This window comes from Triticum aestivum, chromosome 2B, assembly GCF_018294505.1.
Source record: "Triticum aestivum cultivar Chinese Spring chromosome 2B, IWGSC CS RefSeq v2.1, whole genome shotgun sequence".
NCBI classification, from domain to species: domain Eukaryota; kingdom Viridiplantae; phylum Streptophyta; class Magnoliopsida; order Poales; family Poaceae; genus Triticum; species Triticum aestivum.
In genome coordinates, this window is record NC_057798.1 from 481,643,210 (window position 1) to 481,660,545 (window position 17,336).

Below are 17,336 nucleotides of genomic sequence, written 5' to 3' on the forward strand. Positions count from 1 at the left end.
TTGTGAAGAAGAAGCATGTCATTGGCATTGAGAATGTCAAATTCCTCGAGGATCATTTGTGCGGAGCCTGTGAAGCTAGAAAGATGACCAAGGCCAAACATCTAGTGAATACTATCATGACTACCACTCGATCATTTGAATTGCTTCACATGGATATCTTTGGTCCTAATCATTATACTGCAGTTACTAATGATGCATCTCTATATGGCTTTGTTTTTGTTGATGATTATTCTCGTTACACATGGGTGCACATTGTCACTTACAAACATGAGGTGCAGGAAGTCTTCAAACGATTTTCTTCGTGGGCTTCAACCAACTTTGGTGTGAAGATCAAGCACATCATAAGTGACAATGGGACCGAGTTTAAGAATTCCGGTCTTGATGACTATCTTGATGAACTTGGTATTACTCATGAGTTATCTGCTCCTTATACTCCTCAGCAGAATGGCGTCGTGGAGCGCAAGAACAGAACTCTTGTTGAGATGGCTCGCACTATGCTTGATGAATACAAGATGCCTCGTCGTTTCTGGATTGAGGCAATTGATACTGCATGCCACATCATCAACAGAGTATATCTTCACAAATTCTTCAAGAAGACTGCTTATGAACTCCTCACTGACAAAAAGCCCAATGTGAGTTATTTCAAAGTCTTCAGTGCTTATACCCTAGAGAAGTGCGGGCTAAAACATACAATGTCGGAGAAGCCGAAACCCATGGAACACCGCCCGGCTCCGAAGATTCTACGCATAGTTTGGCCTCCTTAGGTTTCATTTTAAACTAGGTTTTTTCTATTTTCTCTCCCCTTTTAATCTTTTCCCTTTTCTTCTTAATCATATGTTCAAATCAACCGCATTGCTGGGAGTACACATCTTTAAATGTATACACCCCACCATACATGGGGGCTTCTTTTAAAGAAGCATTTTATTGAAAAGCTTACAAGCTTCTTTTGCCCACACTGTTTGTTGTTTCTGCCATTTTATGCTCCTCTATGACATAAGTTTTTGCCAAGCTGGGTTGCCTTGCTCCTGTGCTTATACCCTACGTTCCCGATTGTTCGGCTAGGGTGTAAAGGGAGCACCTCTGCGATTGTTACAACCGGGTTATCCAGACCTATACCTCAGACGGGTGAAGCCGAAAGCTAGTGTTCTTAAGGGAATAATTGGTCGGCACATATACAACAGGCTGTTCTGAAAAAAATATATGAAATTGGCTGCCATTACTTCGGATACGAGCCTAGCCCAAGGAAAGGAACCCCTAACGGAACTATTTTTCTTGGAAGATGTTTCTTACGTTAAACAGTAATATAACATAACTCCCCGAACACATTTTATCAGTTCGAGCAATATGACTGGATTGCTTGCTTTCCGAAAATACTAAATGTTTCCTAGTTAAACATAGTATACGGAAACACTCCAACTTCTTGGTTCGGAGGTGGAAGCCGATGGTCTGCAATGACAAAATTTTCATTAAATTCGGCAGGAGATAAGTTTGGTCATAAAGTACATTGATACATTGAATCGAACACCTACTCTCTTTCTACACCATCTAGTAGACTATCTAATTTACAATCTTGTTTTGAAAATTTCGCCGCTGTCATTACTTGGTCGTATACCAAGCTTACGGGAATTTCTTTCCCGTCAGGTCCTTATGGTCCAACTCTGGCCATATGGTTCGGATCAAGACCGGTATAGCATGTCTTCACCATGGCACATGCCTCTCGATCGCCTTCACGGCATGCATACGTCTTCCACAACTCGAAGCAACACCGGGCAAATAGATCTGCCAACCCCTCCATACTTTCTGGAGGGACGTCGGAAGGCCATAAGGCTTTGTCCATATTCCTCATAGCCTTCCGGGCACGCTCGTGTAGCTTTGCTAGCTCCTTTAGAACATCGCTTTGCAGGCTGGACACTTCCGCTTTAGGGCGGCCGGTCAACATACCTGTATCAACCGAACTATAACATCCCGCATTATATGATTATATCAATAATCCGGACGGTTCACAAGTCATACCGAATATGCCGCCCTTCATCTTCTGGTTTTCCTGCTGTGCCTCCAAGAGTTGAGCCTTTAAGCTCTTTATCTCCTCGGCCTGCTTCTTCACTTCGTCTTCTAGTTTTTTATCTTTGCCAAAATACACTGGGGCACTCTTCATTCTTCAAGCTCGGAGACAACGGCATTTAGTTGTGTCCGGCTTGTCTCGAGCTCCTGGGATAATGCACTGTTCTTCTCCTTGAGAACCTGTGGTCATCAAACGATCCTCAAATCGGCTTTGTCAACCCGCTTTAAGTCTCGGGGGCTACTACTATCTATCTACTAAGTTTATATAAATTTGTACCTACATATCCTTTGAGAACAGGTGAGCAACCCCTGTGAGTCCATCTCGGGCAGCTCGAATATATGCACCTACAGTGCTTAGGGTGGTAAACTCTGGCTCCGTTAAGGCAGGGGCGCGGCAAGGCTTCTTTCAAGTGATGATGATTCATCGCACTCTCAACTTCAAATTTAGTAACGGACATCTCATCCGGCTCTCCGTGAGCGAATGAGTCTGTGCCGCATCAGCATGCACCCCCGTCCTGGTTGATGTCTCTGGCGCCATATTAGCCGCGGCTCGACCGGCTGTGATCTTGTTCATGGTTCACCGTATACCCGTCCTATGATGATAGAAGGAGGATACGAATGACAATTCAGCTTCATGCCTGAATATGAAATAGGAGGAAAATATACCTTTTCGGTGATGGAGCAGGTTCAATGGTGCTTCTGAATTCTTTTCGTTTTGCGCGACCCTTCCGCGAAGGTGCTAACCTTCTCTTGGTCGCCCGTCCTTGGGTATAGCTCGCTGAGGGCCGATCCTGCGAAATATGGTCCAATGCGGAGGATAAGAAATGATAAGAAGTATCTCTCTTCCTCAAGAATACAATTTCCAAATACTTACCTTCACAAAAGGATAAAGGCCGGGGTATTCCGCCACAATAGCTACTTCCTAACCGTCAAGGCTCGCCTAATAGTAGACTCCGTCTTCAAACTCTACAAATATGTCCAGATCCTCATGGAATCTGGGGTCCTCATTGCGATCGTGATCCTCTGGCTGGGGGGCAGGGCAGTTAATGTTCTCAATCATTTGCCTCCATGTCTATTTAAAAAGCAACCAGGGTATTCAGTTAATGCATCTCAATGAGTAAAAAAGTACTAAACGGTTAGAAAACTTACCCATTCAATGGGATTGTACATGGAGAAGCCCACTCGACAATTTAAATAGAGGAAGTCTTCTTCTTCTTCTTTATAAAGGTCGGTCAGCATGGCAGCCAATGCGGCTTGGCTATCCGGACCCTCTCTCCTGTAGCAGGATGCGTTGGCTTCCTCGTTGTAGTTCCATAAGGGAGTCACCCTGGATTGAAGTGGCTGGATGCATTGCTTTATCGCAATGGCCATAACTTCAACGATGGAGAGTCCAGAATGGGTCAGTAGCTTGACCTTGTTTAACAATCTCATTACCTCCGCACTGTCTTCCTGACTAGGGGACTTGGGACGCCAGTTATATAGCTTCTTCAAGGGGGCACTGGAGAAATCTGGCAGTCCGTGCCGAACAGGGTGTAGAAGAGGAACATCCTCGATATAGAACCATTCTGAAGACCATTCGACGGATCCCCTCTTCGGAGTCCCGACTGGATAGCTGGATCCGGCTATGCGCCATACTTCGGCGCTGCCCAGTTAAAAAATAGACCCACCGCCCTGATGGCGGGGACGAGGCAGCAGAACTTTTTTCATAGTTCAAAGTGAGCCTCGCAACCCAAAAATAATTCGCAAAGGGCAACGAAACCAGAGATATGTAAAATAGAACCTGGTGTGAGGTTGTGCAGCTGGATCCTGTAGTGTTCCAGTAGGCCCTTGAGGAAGGGGTAGGTTGGGAATCCCATGCCCCTCAAGACGAATGAGATGAAGCACACCCTCTCCCCTTGGCTGGGATTGGAGAAATTCTCCGCCAATGCATCAACATCCATAGAAGTTAACCCCGCCCATACGGAGACTAGATCCAAGGGAGGGAGATATCCTTGCGTCTGGAGTCGATTGAGTTGGAGTTGGGATATGAAGCAACTTTGCCAATCCCCTTCTTGAGATCCATGAGGACGCGAGGAGGAGCCTGGGATGCTAGCCATGGTCTGAATTTTTCCGTGGTTTGCTCTGTTGCTCTTGGAGTGGTGCGAGATGGCGTTTTGAAGATCTCACCTCGTTATATAGGCGCAGCCTGTGCCTATCAGAAATATGAAAATACAAGGGTAACGGGCCGTTCGAATTCACTCTGATGCATGGAAATCGAGGTGATGGCAGGGAGGAATCATAAAGACAGGACGCGAAAACCGATGCCGGACTATCATCAATCCGAAATATGGTAGAGAACCCACACTGCAAAGCCGAAGACCTGCGTCCGCATACTACATCGTCATTGAAGGAAAGTTTGGGGGCTACTGAGGGAGTCCTGGATTTAGGGGTGCTCAGGTGTCCAGCCTAGGAGTATGGGTCGGGTTGCATGGGTCATACATGATAAAGTTGAAGATTATTTACCATGTCCGGATGGGACTTCTCAATACATGGACGACAAGAATAGAGTCCGGAAGTTTTCTTCCCTAATAAACTGACTTGTACAAACGCTAGGCCCCTCTGGTGTGTATATAAATCGGAGGGGTTAGTTTGCCGAGCTTATCTTCTTCATCATCGTTGGAATCCTCATAAGCTAGACATCTAGGGTTAGCTATTACGATCTCAAGGTAGATCAACTCTTGTAATCTTCATACTCATCGAATATAATCAAGCAGGAGTAGGGTTTTACCTCCCTTAAGAGGGCCCGAGCCTGGGTAAACACTGTGTCCCCTGGCTTCCTGTTACCATTGATCCTTAGACACACAACTTGGGACCCCCCTACCAATGATCTTCCGGTTTTGACAGCGACAAGTGTTAATAGGCTTGATTCGTGATGAGTAAATGACCATCTTCCAGATAGTGTCTTGATAAATCAAGTTGAGACTGGTGCCCCCGTCCATAAGGACTCTAGTGAGATGATATCCGTCCATAATTGGGTTGAGTAGCAGGGCGGCCGAACCCCCATCACGGATACTGGTTGGGTGATCCCTGCAATCAAAAGTGATCGGATAGGCTGACCATGGGTTGAACTTTGGGGCGATAGGTTCTATGGCATAGACATCTCTTAGTGCGCACTTGTGCTACCTTTTGGGAATGTGAGTGTCATAGATCATGTTCACTATTTTCACCTCGGGGGGAAACTGCTTTTGGCCCCCGGTGTTCGGCTCACGGGGCTCATCATCATCCTCACTTGGTGGTCCCTTCCCCTTGTGTTTGATATTTATCTTACCGTCCTGTTTGAAAACCCAACAATTCCTGTTGGTGTGGTTAGCAAGCTTATCGGGCTGCCATGAATCTAACAGGGCCTCTCAAGGATTTTATCCAAGCTGGATGGACCATCCCTGTTGCCTTTGAAAGGTTTCTTCCGCTGACCGGATTTAGAGCCACTGAATCGGGCATTGACTACCATATCATCTAGGTCGTCATTGTTCCTCCAACCTTTGTTTTTATTGCGGCTGGTTTACCATTGCCGTCCCTGGCCTCAAAAGTGTCGGGGTCGCTCGAGCTATTGCTTCTACGAGCTAACTAGAAATCTTCACCCGCACAGAAACGGGTCTTAAGTGCAGTTAAGGCTGCCATGGTCTTCGACTTCTCCTGCCCGAGGTGTCGGGGGAGCCATTCGTCCCGGACGCCGTGTTTGAAGGACACTAAGGCTTCGGCATCCGGAAAGTCCACAATTTGGTTCCTTTTAATTAGGAACCGATTCCAAAGCTTGCGAGCCGATTCGCCTAGTTGCTGGATTATGTGACTCAAGTCGTCCACATCCGGTGGTCGGACATAAGTGCCCTGAAAGTTGGCCCGAAAAGCATCTTCCAAATCTTCCCAGGTTCCAATGGAGTTTTCTGGGAGGCTATTCAGCCAGTGTCAGTTGGTCCTTTCAGCTTTAGAGGAGGATATTTAATGGCATGGAGGTCATCTCCACGAGCCATATGAATGTGGAGAAGAAAATCTTCATTCCAGACTGGATCCGTCATTCCATCATACTGCTCGATGTTCACGGGTTTAAACCCTTCCGGAAACTGGTGTTGCATTACCTCATCGGTGAAGCGCATGGGGTGTGCAGCACCCGTGTATCGTGCGACATCACGGCGGAGATCGGATGACATTTGAGTTTGGTTCTGATCCAGAATATTGTAATGTTCATCACACCGGACTTCATAGCCGTTATCTCGTGCAGGGGCAGGACCTCTTGATCCATAGATCGATCTAGTCTGACCGACTTTATTGGCCAGGTCCCGTTGCATGTCATATGTGTAACCCACAACTGTTGTCTGCTTGCCTCTTCGGCGAGGGGGTGCAGGCTGGTGTTCGGCTTGATATGCTGCTTTATCCCATCCACGTGGTGGTCGATCTGGTTGATCTGCCTGATTGTATTTCGACGGTATTGGCTTGAGAGCTTCGTTGTTGAATTGTGGCAGCAACTTGCACTTGGGGTAACTTTTGATATGTCGCTCGTGGTCGTACTCCTCGGCGGCCAGGACCTTGGTCCACCTTTCATTGAGCGTATCCTGTTCAGCTTTGAGCTGCTGCTGTTTCTTTTTCAGGCTCCGCGCTGTGGCGATGAGCTCTTGCTTGAAGCGTTCCTGCTCGAGGGGTTCCTCTGGGATGATAAAATCTTTGTCACCGAGGCTAATGATGAGGATACAGACCTGGGGTAGGGCCATAGGCCTGACCTATATGTCCTACCCAAGGTCACTACCCCAGAAGATAAGCAGATCAAGAATCCACTCGACAATATAATCACTCGACCGTCATTCCCCACTTTCACTCGACCATATAGAGAATGACTCGACTATATCAAAGACCAGGAGTCGGAAGAGCGCACGACGGCCGGGCATTCACTCCTTAGTCTTCATGAGCATTAAGAGTATTTAAGACTGCCATTAACAGTAACGCCCCTACTTTATGTACATTAAGCCCCTTTGTAATGGAGGTGGGCTGGGTGTCCTGGCTCACTCTATATAAGCCACCCCCCTCCTCTGGGACAAGGGTTCGCACCCCCTGTAACACAACACACATAATCCAATCGACCGCCTCCGGGCACCGAGATGTAGGGCTATTACTTCCTCCGAGAAGGGCCTGAACTCGTAAACCTCATGTGTACATCTTCGCCATAGCTAAGATCTTGCCTCTCCATACCTACCCCCATTTCTATTGTCAGGCTTAGAACCACGACAGTTGGCGCCCTCCGTGGGGCAGGTTTCTTAGCGACTTATTGGTGAAGTTGCAAGTTTCTCCGATCATCATCATGGTTTCCGGCGGCGAGATGGTTGAGGGCCGCGAGATCTGTCTCGGCGCACTCGTTTTCGTCACCGACGACTCGGCGTGGCTCCAGGAAGCTCCGCTTGATGTCGAGGCGCTCCCCGTCCGAGGGGCGACACACTTTCACACGTGTGTTCGTGGCGTCCTTCTTCGGCAGCCGTCAACTCAGTATCAGTAGGATCCGTAGACATCTTCCCTCCCCGCTGTTCGCCGCCGCAAGCGATCCGGTTGGTCGCGACTTCAGCGGTGGGTGAAGCATGCGGTGGCTCGACGTTCAGCCACTCATCAAGTCACGACAATCGAGCCCGACGAAACCCTCAACGGCTTGTTCGATCTATCGACTGGCTCCGCGGAGACGGCGTCCGAGTGTGATAGCAGCGATCCGGCGGCCAAGGTCCTGATGGTCGACGGTCCGCGGGGTCCGCCTGGATTTCGCCGCGAGGATGGCGAAGAGGCTTGCCGCGATCCATCACGGGTCCACGAGGAGTACCATCCCGAACCTCTCTCTTCGCAGCAGAGAGAGGATCTTCGTCGTCGCAAGTGGACGCACTTCACACACCAATCGTTGGGGAAACTCCTGAGGCTCAGGCCTTGGAGGAGGCGCGCTTGGCTAACTTGGCTGAGCGCACTCGACTGGAAAACCTGCAGCACACTCTCAACGAGCAAGCCCGGGATCGAGCTCCTGATTCTAGTCGACGGCAGCTTTTCCCACCTACACCTAAGGTATACCGTACTCCGATTAGAACCTCACTGCTGCGGCCCGAATTGCAGATTCGATTCAACCTTCCCAGTCAGAGGCTGGCCGAGGGTTGGAGCAGATCCGGGCCCTGCTCCGAGCGGCAGGAGTGCAAAATTCTACGGTGTCTCAGTCGCAGAATAGGATACACAGTAGATCCATGGTAGCAGATACAGTTCAGTCGGCCCATAGCCCAAGATCACCCCCGCGGCGTGAAGGCGGTGAGCAGTACGATCGTCAGTTCGACCGCGACAATCATCGTCGAGTTCCAACGCCTCCTCCGAGGAGTGCGTCGTACGTGCCTCGATAGAACAATGACAGATGCCGTCACAGGGACGAGCGTAGAGCTCCAGTCGACCGAAGGGAGCCGGGCTTTGATGCGAGATCCATTCTCGTCCAAGGCCTGGTCGACCAGAACAAAGCACACAGAGAAGACCTGGGCAGAGATCGTCCGAGTGGCAGCAGATTACATGTTTCAGGCCCAGAGTGTTTTGGCAGAGCCATCAGAGCAGCAGTGATTCCTCCCAACTTCAGATTGGCAACATGAGTCAGTAAGTTCACCGGGGAATCCAAGCCTAAAACTTGGCTTGAAGATTACCGAGTGGCTGTGCAAATTGGAGGCGGAAACAATGATATAGCAATGAAGCATCTCCCTCTTATGTTGGAAGGGTCAACCCGAGCGTGGTTGACTAAGTTGGCCCCAGACAGTATACATAGCTGGGAAGAGTTATATCGAGTGTTCGTAAGAACCTTTGAGGACACGTGCAAGCGACCAGCGGGGCTTCCAAAGTTGCAGCATTGTGTGCAGAAGTCGAATGAAACTTTGAGGGAATTCATTCAGAGGTGGACCACTTTGCATCACACTGTGGAGAATGTATCAGAGCATCAGGTGGTGTGTGCTTTCAAGGAAGGCATCAAGTATCAAGAGTTGGTTCTGAAGTTCGGTCGGACTGAGGATATGACTCTGACCCGGATGATGGAGATAGCCACCCGGTATGCTAACGGAGAAGAAGAGGATCGACTCCGAAGCGGGAAGAGTAAACCACTCGGCCAAGAGACCGGTGGAGGTGGATCCAGTTGGAAGCAAAAGCGTGAAGCCGAGCCAGCGGCACCTGGGGAGATTGTAGCAATGGCTCAAGGAAATTTTAAGGGAAAACCTAAGGGGCCCTAGCCTCCTAAGAAGGTAAAGGATCAAGCAAGAAATGATGTGCTGGACTTGTCGTCTCACATCCACACGAATAAAGATGAGGAAGGTAATCTGATTTACACAAAGCATACCACCCAACAATGTCGACTCCTGGTCCAACAGTTCTGGGAGAAACAGCCCAATGAGAAGCACAAGGAGTCGGACAGAGATGAGGAAGAAGAGGAAGATGATGGTTACCCCAAGGTTAATTCCACCCTCATGATTTTTGCCGATGTTGAGAGCAAGAGTCGGTTGAAGGTCATCAATAGAGAAGTGAATATGGTTGCTCCGGCAACGACGACCACGTACCTAAAATGGTCCCAGACAACCATCACATTCGACCAGTCAGACCATCCTGCTCGCGTAGTCACCCCCGGGAGGCAAGCGCTGGTGGTCGACCCAGTGGTTGGTGGCACTCGACTGACTAAAGTACTGATGGATGGAGGTAGCGGCCTGAATATCCTGTATGCTGAAACCTTGAAGGGGATGGGCATCCTGATGTCCAAGATTAGCGAGAGCAACATGAGCTTTCATGGTGTTATCCCTGGAAAGAAGGCCGAGTCACTCGGACAGATCACTCTCGACGTGGTTTTCGGTGACTCCAAGCATTACCGGAAAGAAAAGTTGACATTTGAAGTTGTGGATTTCCAGAGTGCTTATCACGTCATCCTGGGGAGGCTGGCATACGCATGTTTCATGGCTCGACCATGCTATGCGTACCTCAAACTGAAGATGCCTGGCCCCAAAGGTGTGATCACGGTCACTGGCAATCGGCAGAAAGCGGAAGAATGCTTCCACAAAGGTTCCAAGATCGCCGATGCACAGATGGCGGCGGTTGAATTCCAGGAGTATCAGAAGAGTGCAGATCCGAGTGATTTGCTCCGAGCCAAGAAACCTGCTACATACTCTGCATTCCAGTCCACCGGTGAAATGAAGCCGATTCATATTCACCTGACTGACCCCAATGCTGCCCCGACTCATTTATCAACAACACTCGACAGCAAATAGGAAGAAGCGCTCATCCAGTTCCTCCGTGAGAACTGGGACATCTTCGCATGGAAACCTTCTGACATGCCAGGTGTACCCAGAGAACTGGCTGAGCACCATTTGCGTGTCGACCCCAAAGTAAAACCCATCAAAGAGCACCTTCGGCGGTCCACCGTTCAGAAGAGAAAAGCAATCAACGAAGAAGTGGCTCGACTGTTGGCAGCAGAGTTCATCTGTGAAATCTACCACTCCGAGTGGCTTGCCAATGTCGTCATGGTCCCCAAGAAGGAAGATTCACTTCACATGTGCATTGATTTCAAGCATATCAATCGGGCCTGCCCGAAAGGTCACTTCCCTCTCCCCCGTATCGATCAGATTGTTGACTCGACTGCGGGGTGTGAGCGCCTGTCTTTGCTAGATGCGTATTCCAGGTATCATCAGATCCGACTGTATGGTCCCGATGAAATAAAAACAGCTTTCATCACCCCATTCGGGTGTTTTTGCTATGTCACCATGCCATTCGGTCTTAAAAATGCCGGAGCCACGTTCATGAGAATGATCCAGAAGTACCTGCTCACCCAAATCAGTCAGAATGTGGAGGCGTACATGGATGACATTGTGGTCAAGTCTTGCAAGGGTTCCAACCTATTGACTCACCTCGCAGAAACCTTTGCCAACCTAAGAAGGTACAATATCAAGCTTAATCCGTCAAAGTGCACATTCGGAGTTCCAGGAGGAAAGTTGCTCGGTTTTCTCATTTCCGAACGAGGGATTGACGCCAATCCAGAAAAAGTTGATACCATCCTCCGAATGAAACGCCCCGTGCGAGTTCATGACGTTCAGAAGCTGACTGGTTGTTTGGCTGCCTTTAGTCGATTCATTTCTCATCTCGGTGAAAAGGACTTGCCTCTTTACGGATTGATGAAGAAATCTGATAAGTTCGAGTGGTTTGAGGAAGCTGAGGCAGCGTTTGCAGAGCTCAAAGCCCTGCTTTCCACCCAGCCAGTGCTTGTTGCGCCAATCAGCAAAGAGCCTTTACTGCTTTACATTGCAGCCACTGGACAAGTTGTCAGTACAGTACTCATGGTCGAGCGAGAAGAGGAAGGAAAAGCTTACAATGTTTAACGCCCAGTTTATTATCTCTCTGAAGTTTTGACTCTGACCAAGCAACGCTATCCTCATTATCAGAAGCTTGTTTATGGAATTTACATGACCATGAAGAAGGTTGCACATTACTTCTCTGATCACTCTATTACATTCGTCAGCAACGCACCGTTGTCTAAGATCCTGAACAACAAAGATGCAACTGGTCGAGTAGCAAAATGGGCGATTGAACTCCTTACACTGGACATCAAGTTTGTGGCAAAGAAAGCTATCAAGTCCCAAGCAATCGCGGATTTCCTTGCCGAGTGGATTGAACAGCAACTACCGACTCAAGTTCACTCGAAACATTGGGCTATGTTCTTCGATGGCTCCAAGATGCTAAACAGATCAGGTGCTGGAGTAGTATTGATGTCCCCCCGTGGAGACAAGCTCAATTACGTTCTCCAGATTCACTTTGATTCCTCCAATAATGAAACAGAATACGAAGCACTTCTATATGGGTTGCGTATGGCCATTTCACTCAACGTCCGTCGCCTCATGGTGTATGGCGATTCAGATTTGGTGGTTAACCAGGTGATGAAGGAATGGGATGTCATAAGTCCAGCCATGACTGGTTACTGCAATGCTATTAGGAAGCTGGAAAAGAAGTTTGAGGGGTTGGAACTTCACCATGTGCCCCGATTGAAAAATCAAGCTGCAGATGAGTTGGCGAAGATAGGTTCCAAGAGAGAAGCCATCCCCCGCAATGTGTTTCTGGAACATATTCATTCACCTTTGGTTCAGGAGGATCCCTTCACAGAAGAGTCGCCACAGCCCAAGAGTGCTACAGATCCGACTGAAGTTGACATCCCATCCGTGGTCGACTTAGTCAAGGAGGTTCTGGTCATCACTCCCGACTGGACAGTACCGTACATTGCATACATTCTTAGGAAAGAACTTCCAGAGGATGAACAGGAGGCTCGACAGATCGTCCGGCGATCTAAGGCCTTTACTGTGATAAAGGGGCAGTTGTTCAGAGAGAGTACAACTGGAGTTTGCCAGAAGTGCATCACACCAGAAGAAGGTCGAGTGATCCTGAGTGATATTCACTCGGGGACCTGTGGTCACCACGCGTCCTCTCGGACCATCGTGGCCAAAGCATACCGAGCCGGATTTTACTAGCCGCGGGCCAACGAGATGGCTAAGGAAATAGTGGACAAGTGTGAAGGCTGCCAGTTTTACTCCAGCATGTCTCATAAACCTGCGTCGGCGCTAAAAACAATTCCTCTCATCTGGCCTTTCGCCGTCTGGGGACTGGACATGGTTGGACCTCTGAGGACAAGCAGGAGTGGATTTACTCATGTGCTGGTAGCAGTCGACAAGTTCACCAAGTGGATCGAAGCCAAGCCCATCAAAAGCCTTGAAGCAAGCACAACTGTGAGTTTCCTCGGGGAACTTATATTCAGATATGGCATTCCGCACAGCATCATCACGGATAACGGCTCGAACTTAGATTCTGAAGAATTCAAAGCCTTTTGTGTCTCCCAAGGCACGAGAGTCGACTACGCTTCGGTCGCTCATCCTCAGTCGAATGGGCAGGCCGAGCGGGCAAATGGATTGATTCTCAAAGGATTGAAGCCTCGGTTGATGCGTGACCTGAAACATGTAGCAGGAGCCTGGGTCAACGAGCTCCCATCCGTACCGTGGGGGTTGAGGACAACCTCTAACCAGTCGACTAGAAGGACTCCATTCTTCTTAGTCTACAGAGCTGAAGCCGTGCTCCCCAGTGATTTGCTCCACAATGCACCTCAAGTCAAACTCTTCTCAGAAGAAGAAGCAGAACAAGCTCGGCAAGATGCAGTCGATCTCTTGGAAGAAGAAAGAGAGATGGCCTTGATCCGATCGACCATTTATCAGCAAGACCTGCGTAGATTTCACGCTAGAAACGTGAGGGGTCGAGCATTTCAAGAAGGAGACCTGGTTCTTCGAATGGACCGGCAAAGACCTCACAAGCTCGCTCCTGCTTGGGAAGGCCCTTTCATCATCACCAAGGTGGTCCACAATGAAGCATACCGTCTCTTCAACGTCGAACATAATAAAGATGAGCCACGCGCCTGGAATGCGGATCTGCTCCGCCCTTTCTATTCTTAAATATTTAGGATGATGAGATGTAATAAGAAATACCTTATAGTTTGACTATCAAAAGAGATAATTTACTTCTTTCAAATGATTGTTGTTTATTTCTTTTGTACGAATTACCTTAGCTGCGAATCTATTTCGCCTAAGACAAAGTGATAAAAATCCTACCGAGTGATGAGTTTGCCTCTCACTCGGGGGCTTAGCTGCAGCCCAGTGCTCGCCTAAGTGACAAAAATCCTACCAAGTGATGAGTCTGCCTCTCACTCGGGGGCTTAGCTGCAGCCCAGTGCTTGCCTAAGTGATAAAAATCCTACCGAGTGACGAGTCTGCCTCTCACTCGGGGGCTTACCTGCAGCCCAGTGCTCGCCTAAGTGATAAAAATCCTACCGACTGATGAGTCCGCCTCTCACTCGGGGGCTTAGCTGCAGCCCAGTGCTCGCCTAAGTGATAAAAATCCTACCGAGTGATGAGTCTGCCTCTTGCTCGGGGGCTTAGCTGCAGCCCAGTGCTCGCCTAAGTGATAAAAATCCTACCGAGTGGCGAGCAAACCTCTCACTCGGGGGCTTAGCTACAGTTCAGTACTCGCCTAAGTTTGAAAAATCCTACCAAGTGGTGAGCAAACCTCTCACTCGGGGGCTTAGATGCAATCCCGTACTCGCCTAAGTTTGATAAATCCTACCGAGTGGAGAGCAAACCTCCCACTCGGAGGCTTAGCTGCAGTCCCGTACTCGCCTAAGTTTGAAAAATCCTACCGAGTGGCGAGCAATCCTCCCACTCGGAGGCTTAGCTGCAGCCTAGTGCTCGCCTAAGTTTGAAAAACCTTATCGGGTGGTTGATAGGAACATCAAGACCATTGTTGAGTGCCTTCCTGATGAGCTGATCAATGCTTCTCAAGGACCACCCAATCGGTTGACAGGAACGTCAAGACCATTGTTGGTTGCCCTGCTGATGAGTTGATCAATGCTACTCAAGGATCACCCAATCGGTTGCCAGGAACGTCAAGACCATTGCTGAGTGTCTCGCTGATGAGCCAATCAATGCTACTCAAGTACCGCCTGATCAGTCGACTCGAACGTCAAGACCATTGCTGAATGCCTTCCTGATGAGATGATCAATGCTACTCAAGGACCGCCTGATCAGTCGACTGGAACGTCAAGACCATTGCTGAATGCCTTGCTGATGAGCTGATCAATGCTACTCAAGGATCACCCGATCGGCCGACTAGAACGTCAAGACCATTGCTGAGTGCCTTGCTGATGAGCTGATCAATGCTACTCGAAGATCACCCGATCGGTCGACTAGACGCCAAGACCATTGCTGAGTGCCTCGCTGATGAGCTGATCAATGCTACTCGAAGATCACCCGATCAGTCGACTGGCCATTCTTCTCCAGAAGCTGCATCAAGCAAATAGACAACAATTCGAGAGAAAAACGAATTTCGTTCGAAGACAGACGCAATTTACGAGATGATAAATCCAAAGTTTCTTAATCGCAGAATAAAGTGCTCGGGCATCAGGCCCGAAGGAGTTTTAACGGTTACAAATTCACTCGGCATTCTGAGGCAAATAAAAGTGATGGCATAATGTTTTTTAATCACTCGGCGAGAGAAGGACTGGCCGGGTCACAGAAGCTGTCAAGATCGATGCTATCGGCGATGCGAGTGGCTGCCTAGAGGAAAGTGTCCATGAAGTCCTGGAAGGAGTGATTCTTAGTGTTTGCCACTTTGAGAGCTGCCAGCTTGTCTTCCTTAGCCTCCTTGCAGTGCACTCGGACCAAAGACAAAGCGACATCAGCGCCACAATGGGCAGAAGATCTCTTCCACTCTTGCACTCGGCCTGGAATCTGATTTAACCGAGTCATCAAGGACTCGAGGTCTTGAGACATTTCCTCCCGAGGCCAGAGTTCGGCGTCCACTCGGGCCATCGCTGCCTTCAGCTGAGCCAGATAGTTGACTGCACCGTCCAAGCGTGATTCCAGTCGAAGCAAGTTCATCGCAACTTCATCTTTCATGGGACAGTTGATGGGGTCAAGACCTGTCTCGACCCGTCCAGTTTTGGTTTCGAAGTCCTGACAGAGTTCTGTTCCATCACAAAAATCAATGAGTCGACAATATTGCAATTCTTAGTCGACGACAGTTATCTAACTGAACAGTCATACCTTTGAGCTTCAAGACAAGCTTCGCCGCAAGTTGTTCCAAATGGGAGTCTAGCTTGCCCGTCTTGGCCCTGAGACCGTCAACTTCAGCGGTCAGGTTCTCCTTGTCCTTCCTCAGTTGCTCGACTTCACGATTGGCATCCGAGACAGCCATCTTCAATTTCGCGTTCTCATCCTCCAACTTGCCGACTGAAGCCAACTTCTGGTCCGCAAGCGTCGTCTTCTCATGAGCTTCTTTTTGAGCAGCAGCAAGATCCTGGTCCTTCTTCTCCAACGCCTCCTTCATTCTCTCTAAAGAAACAACACTCTTCAGATGAGCCTGAAGTTGGCGGTTTTCACTATGCACATCTGCTTACGTGAAATCACTCGGTTCAAAGAGACTGAAAGAAAAGCAGCAGAAAGTCCGCCAAGCAGATGAAACAGTCGAGTGGTTACCTCCCATGATAGTCGTTTCTTGTTGGGCAGTCTTCAGATTCTTCTTTGCAAGTTCAAGGTCAAGTTCAACGCTGATATGCTTCTTATTCAACTCGGTGAGTTGAGCTCCAAGATCACAAGACCTCTGCAGCCAGAAAGACAAACATTTCAGTCGACAGAAATAAGAGACAGTGAAGGAAAAGAATTACTCTAAGACTACTGCCGAATCAAATATTCAACAGTAGTCTCGGGGACTACACCTAGTGGGTGCACTTAGCATGCCCCCACTGGATCAGATCAATACTCGGCATGCGTTCACAAAAAAACACAAAGCAGGGAGATATAACATCAGACCTCAGTCGACTGCCAGCAGCCGACCGTGGTCTCGGGGACTACACCGAGTGGGTGCACTCGATGTGCCCCCACTGATTCGAAAAGTGTAGAATTGAAGATTTCCTGAGTTCTAAACGAAGGAACACCCAGTGGGTGATCAGATATGAAGCAATGTTCAAAAGTACAGTCAAAATTTTACTGACCTGGACATTGGTCTCAAGGGCAGTGCTGGCATTGTAAGCTATCTGACTGGCTTCATGCATCACTTTCACCTGCTCCATGACAAGATTCGCCTGATGAAGAGCTTCCCTAGTGGCACCCGGCGAGTCGTCTGGAGTTTGATATGTAGCAAAGAGGGATGGCTCCAGAGGGGTCGAAGTAGTTGCCTGGTCGGATGAGTGGAGTTGCACCGGTGCAGCAGGTGTCTGTGCAGTCGACCCCGACGGACGATCAGTCGTCAACAGGTTAGCGAATGTGACCTTAGTCCGAACTATCGCCTCAGGCGCCGGCGTCGACTGAGGGACTTGGACTTCAAGCTTCCTCTTGCTTGAACCTCCACTCCTCTTCTTCCTCCCCTGTAGAGGCACTTCTTCTTCTTCGTCGTCAGGAAGAACAACAATATCTTGCGGAGCTGCATAAGAAGAGAAGTATCAAATTTTCAGTCAATTGACCACCCACTTGACTAAACAAAACTTGGATGGATGAACTTACCAGCTTGTGAGGTGGCCTCTTCATCTCCTGGTGCCTTGTCAATGTCCATGTCAGTGGCAGCAGAGGTGGGGCTTGAAGGGCACAAGAATTGGTTAGTCGGATCGAGATAATCTTAATTTAACCTATAGGAACATAACATAAGATACTTACCCTAAGGCAATGGGGACGTCCATCTTGATTCACGGCAATGTC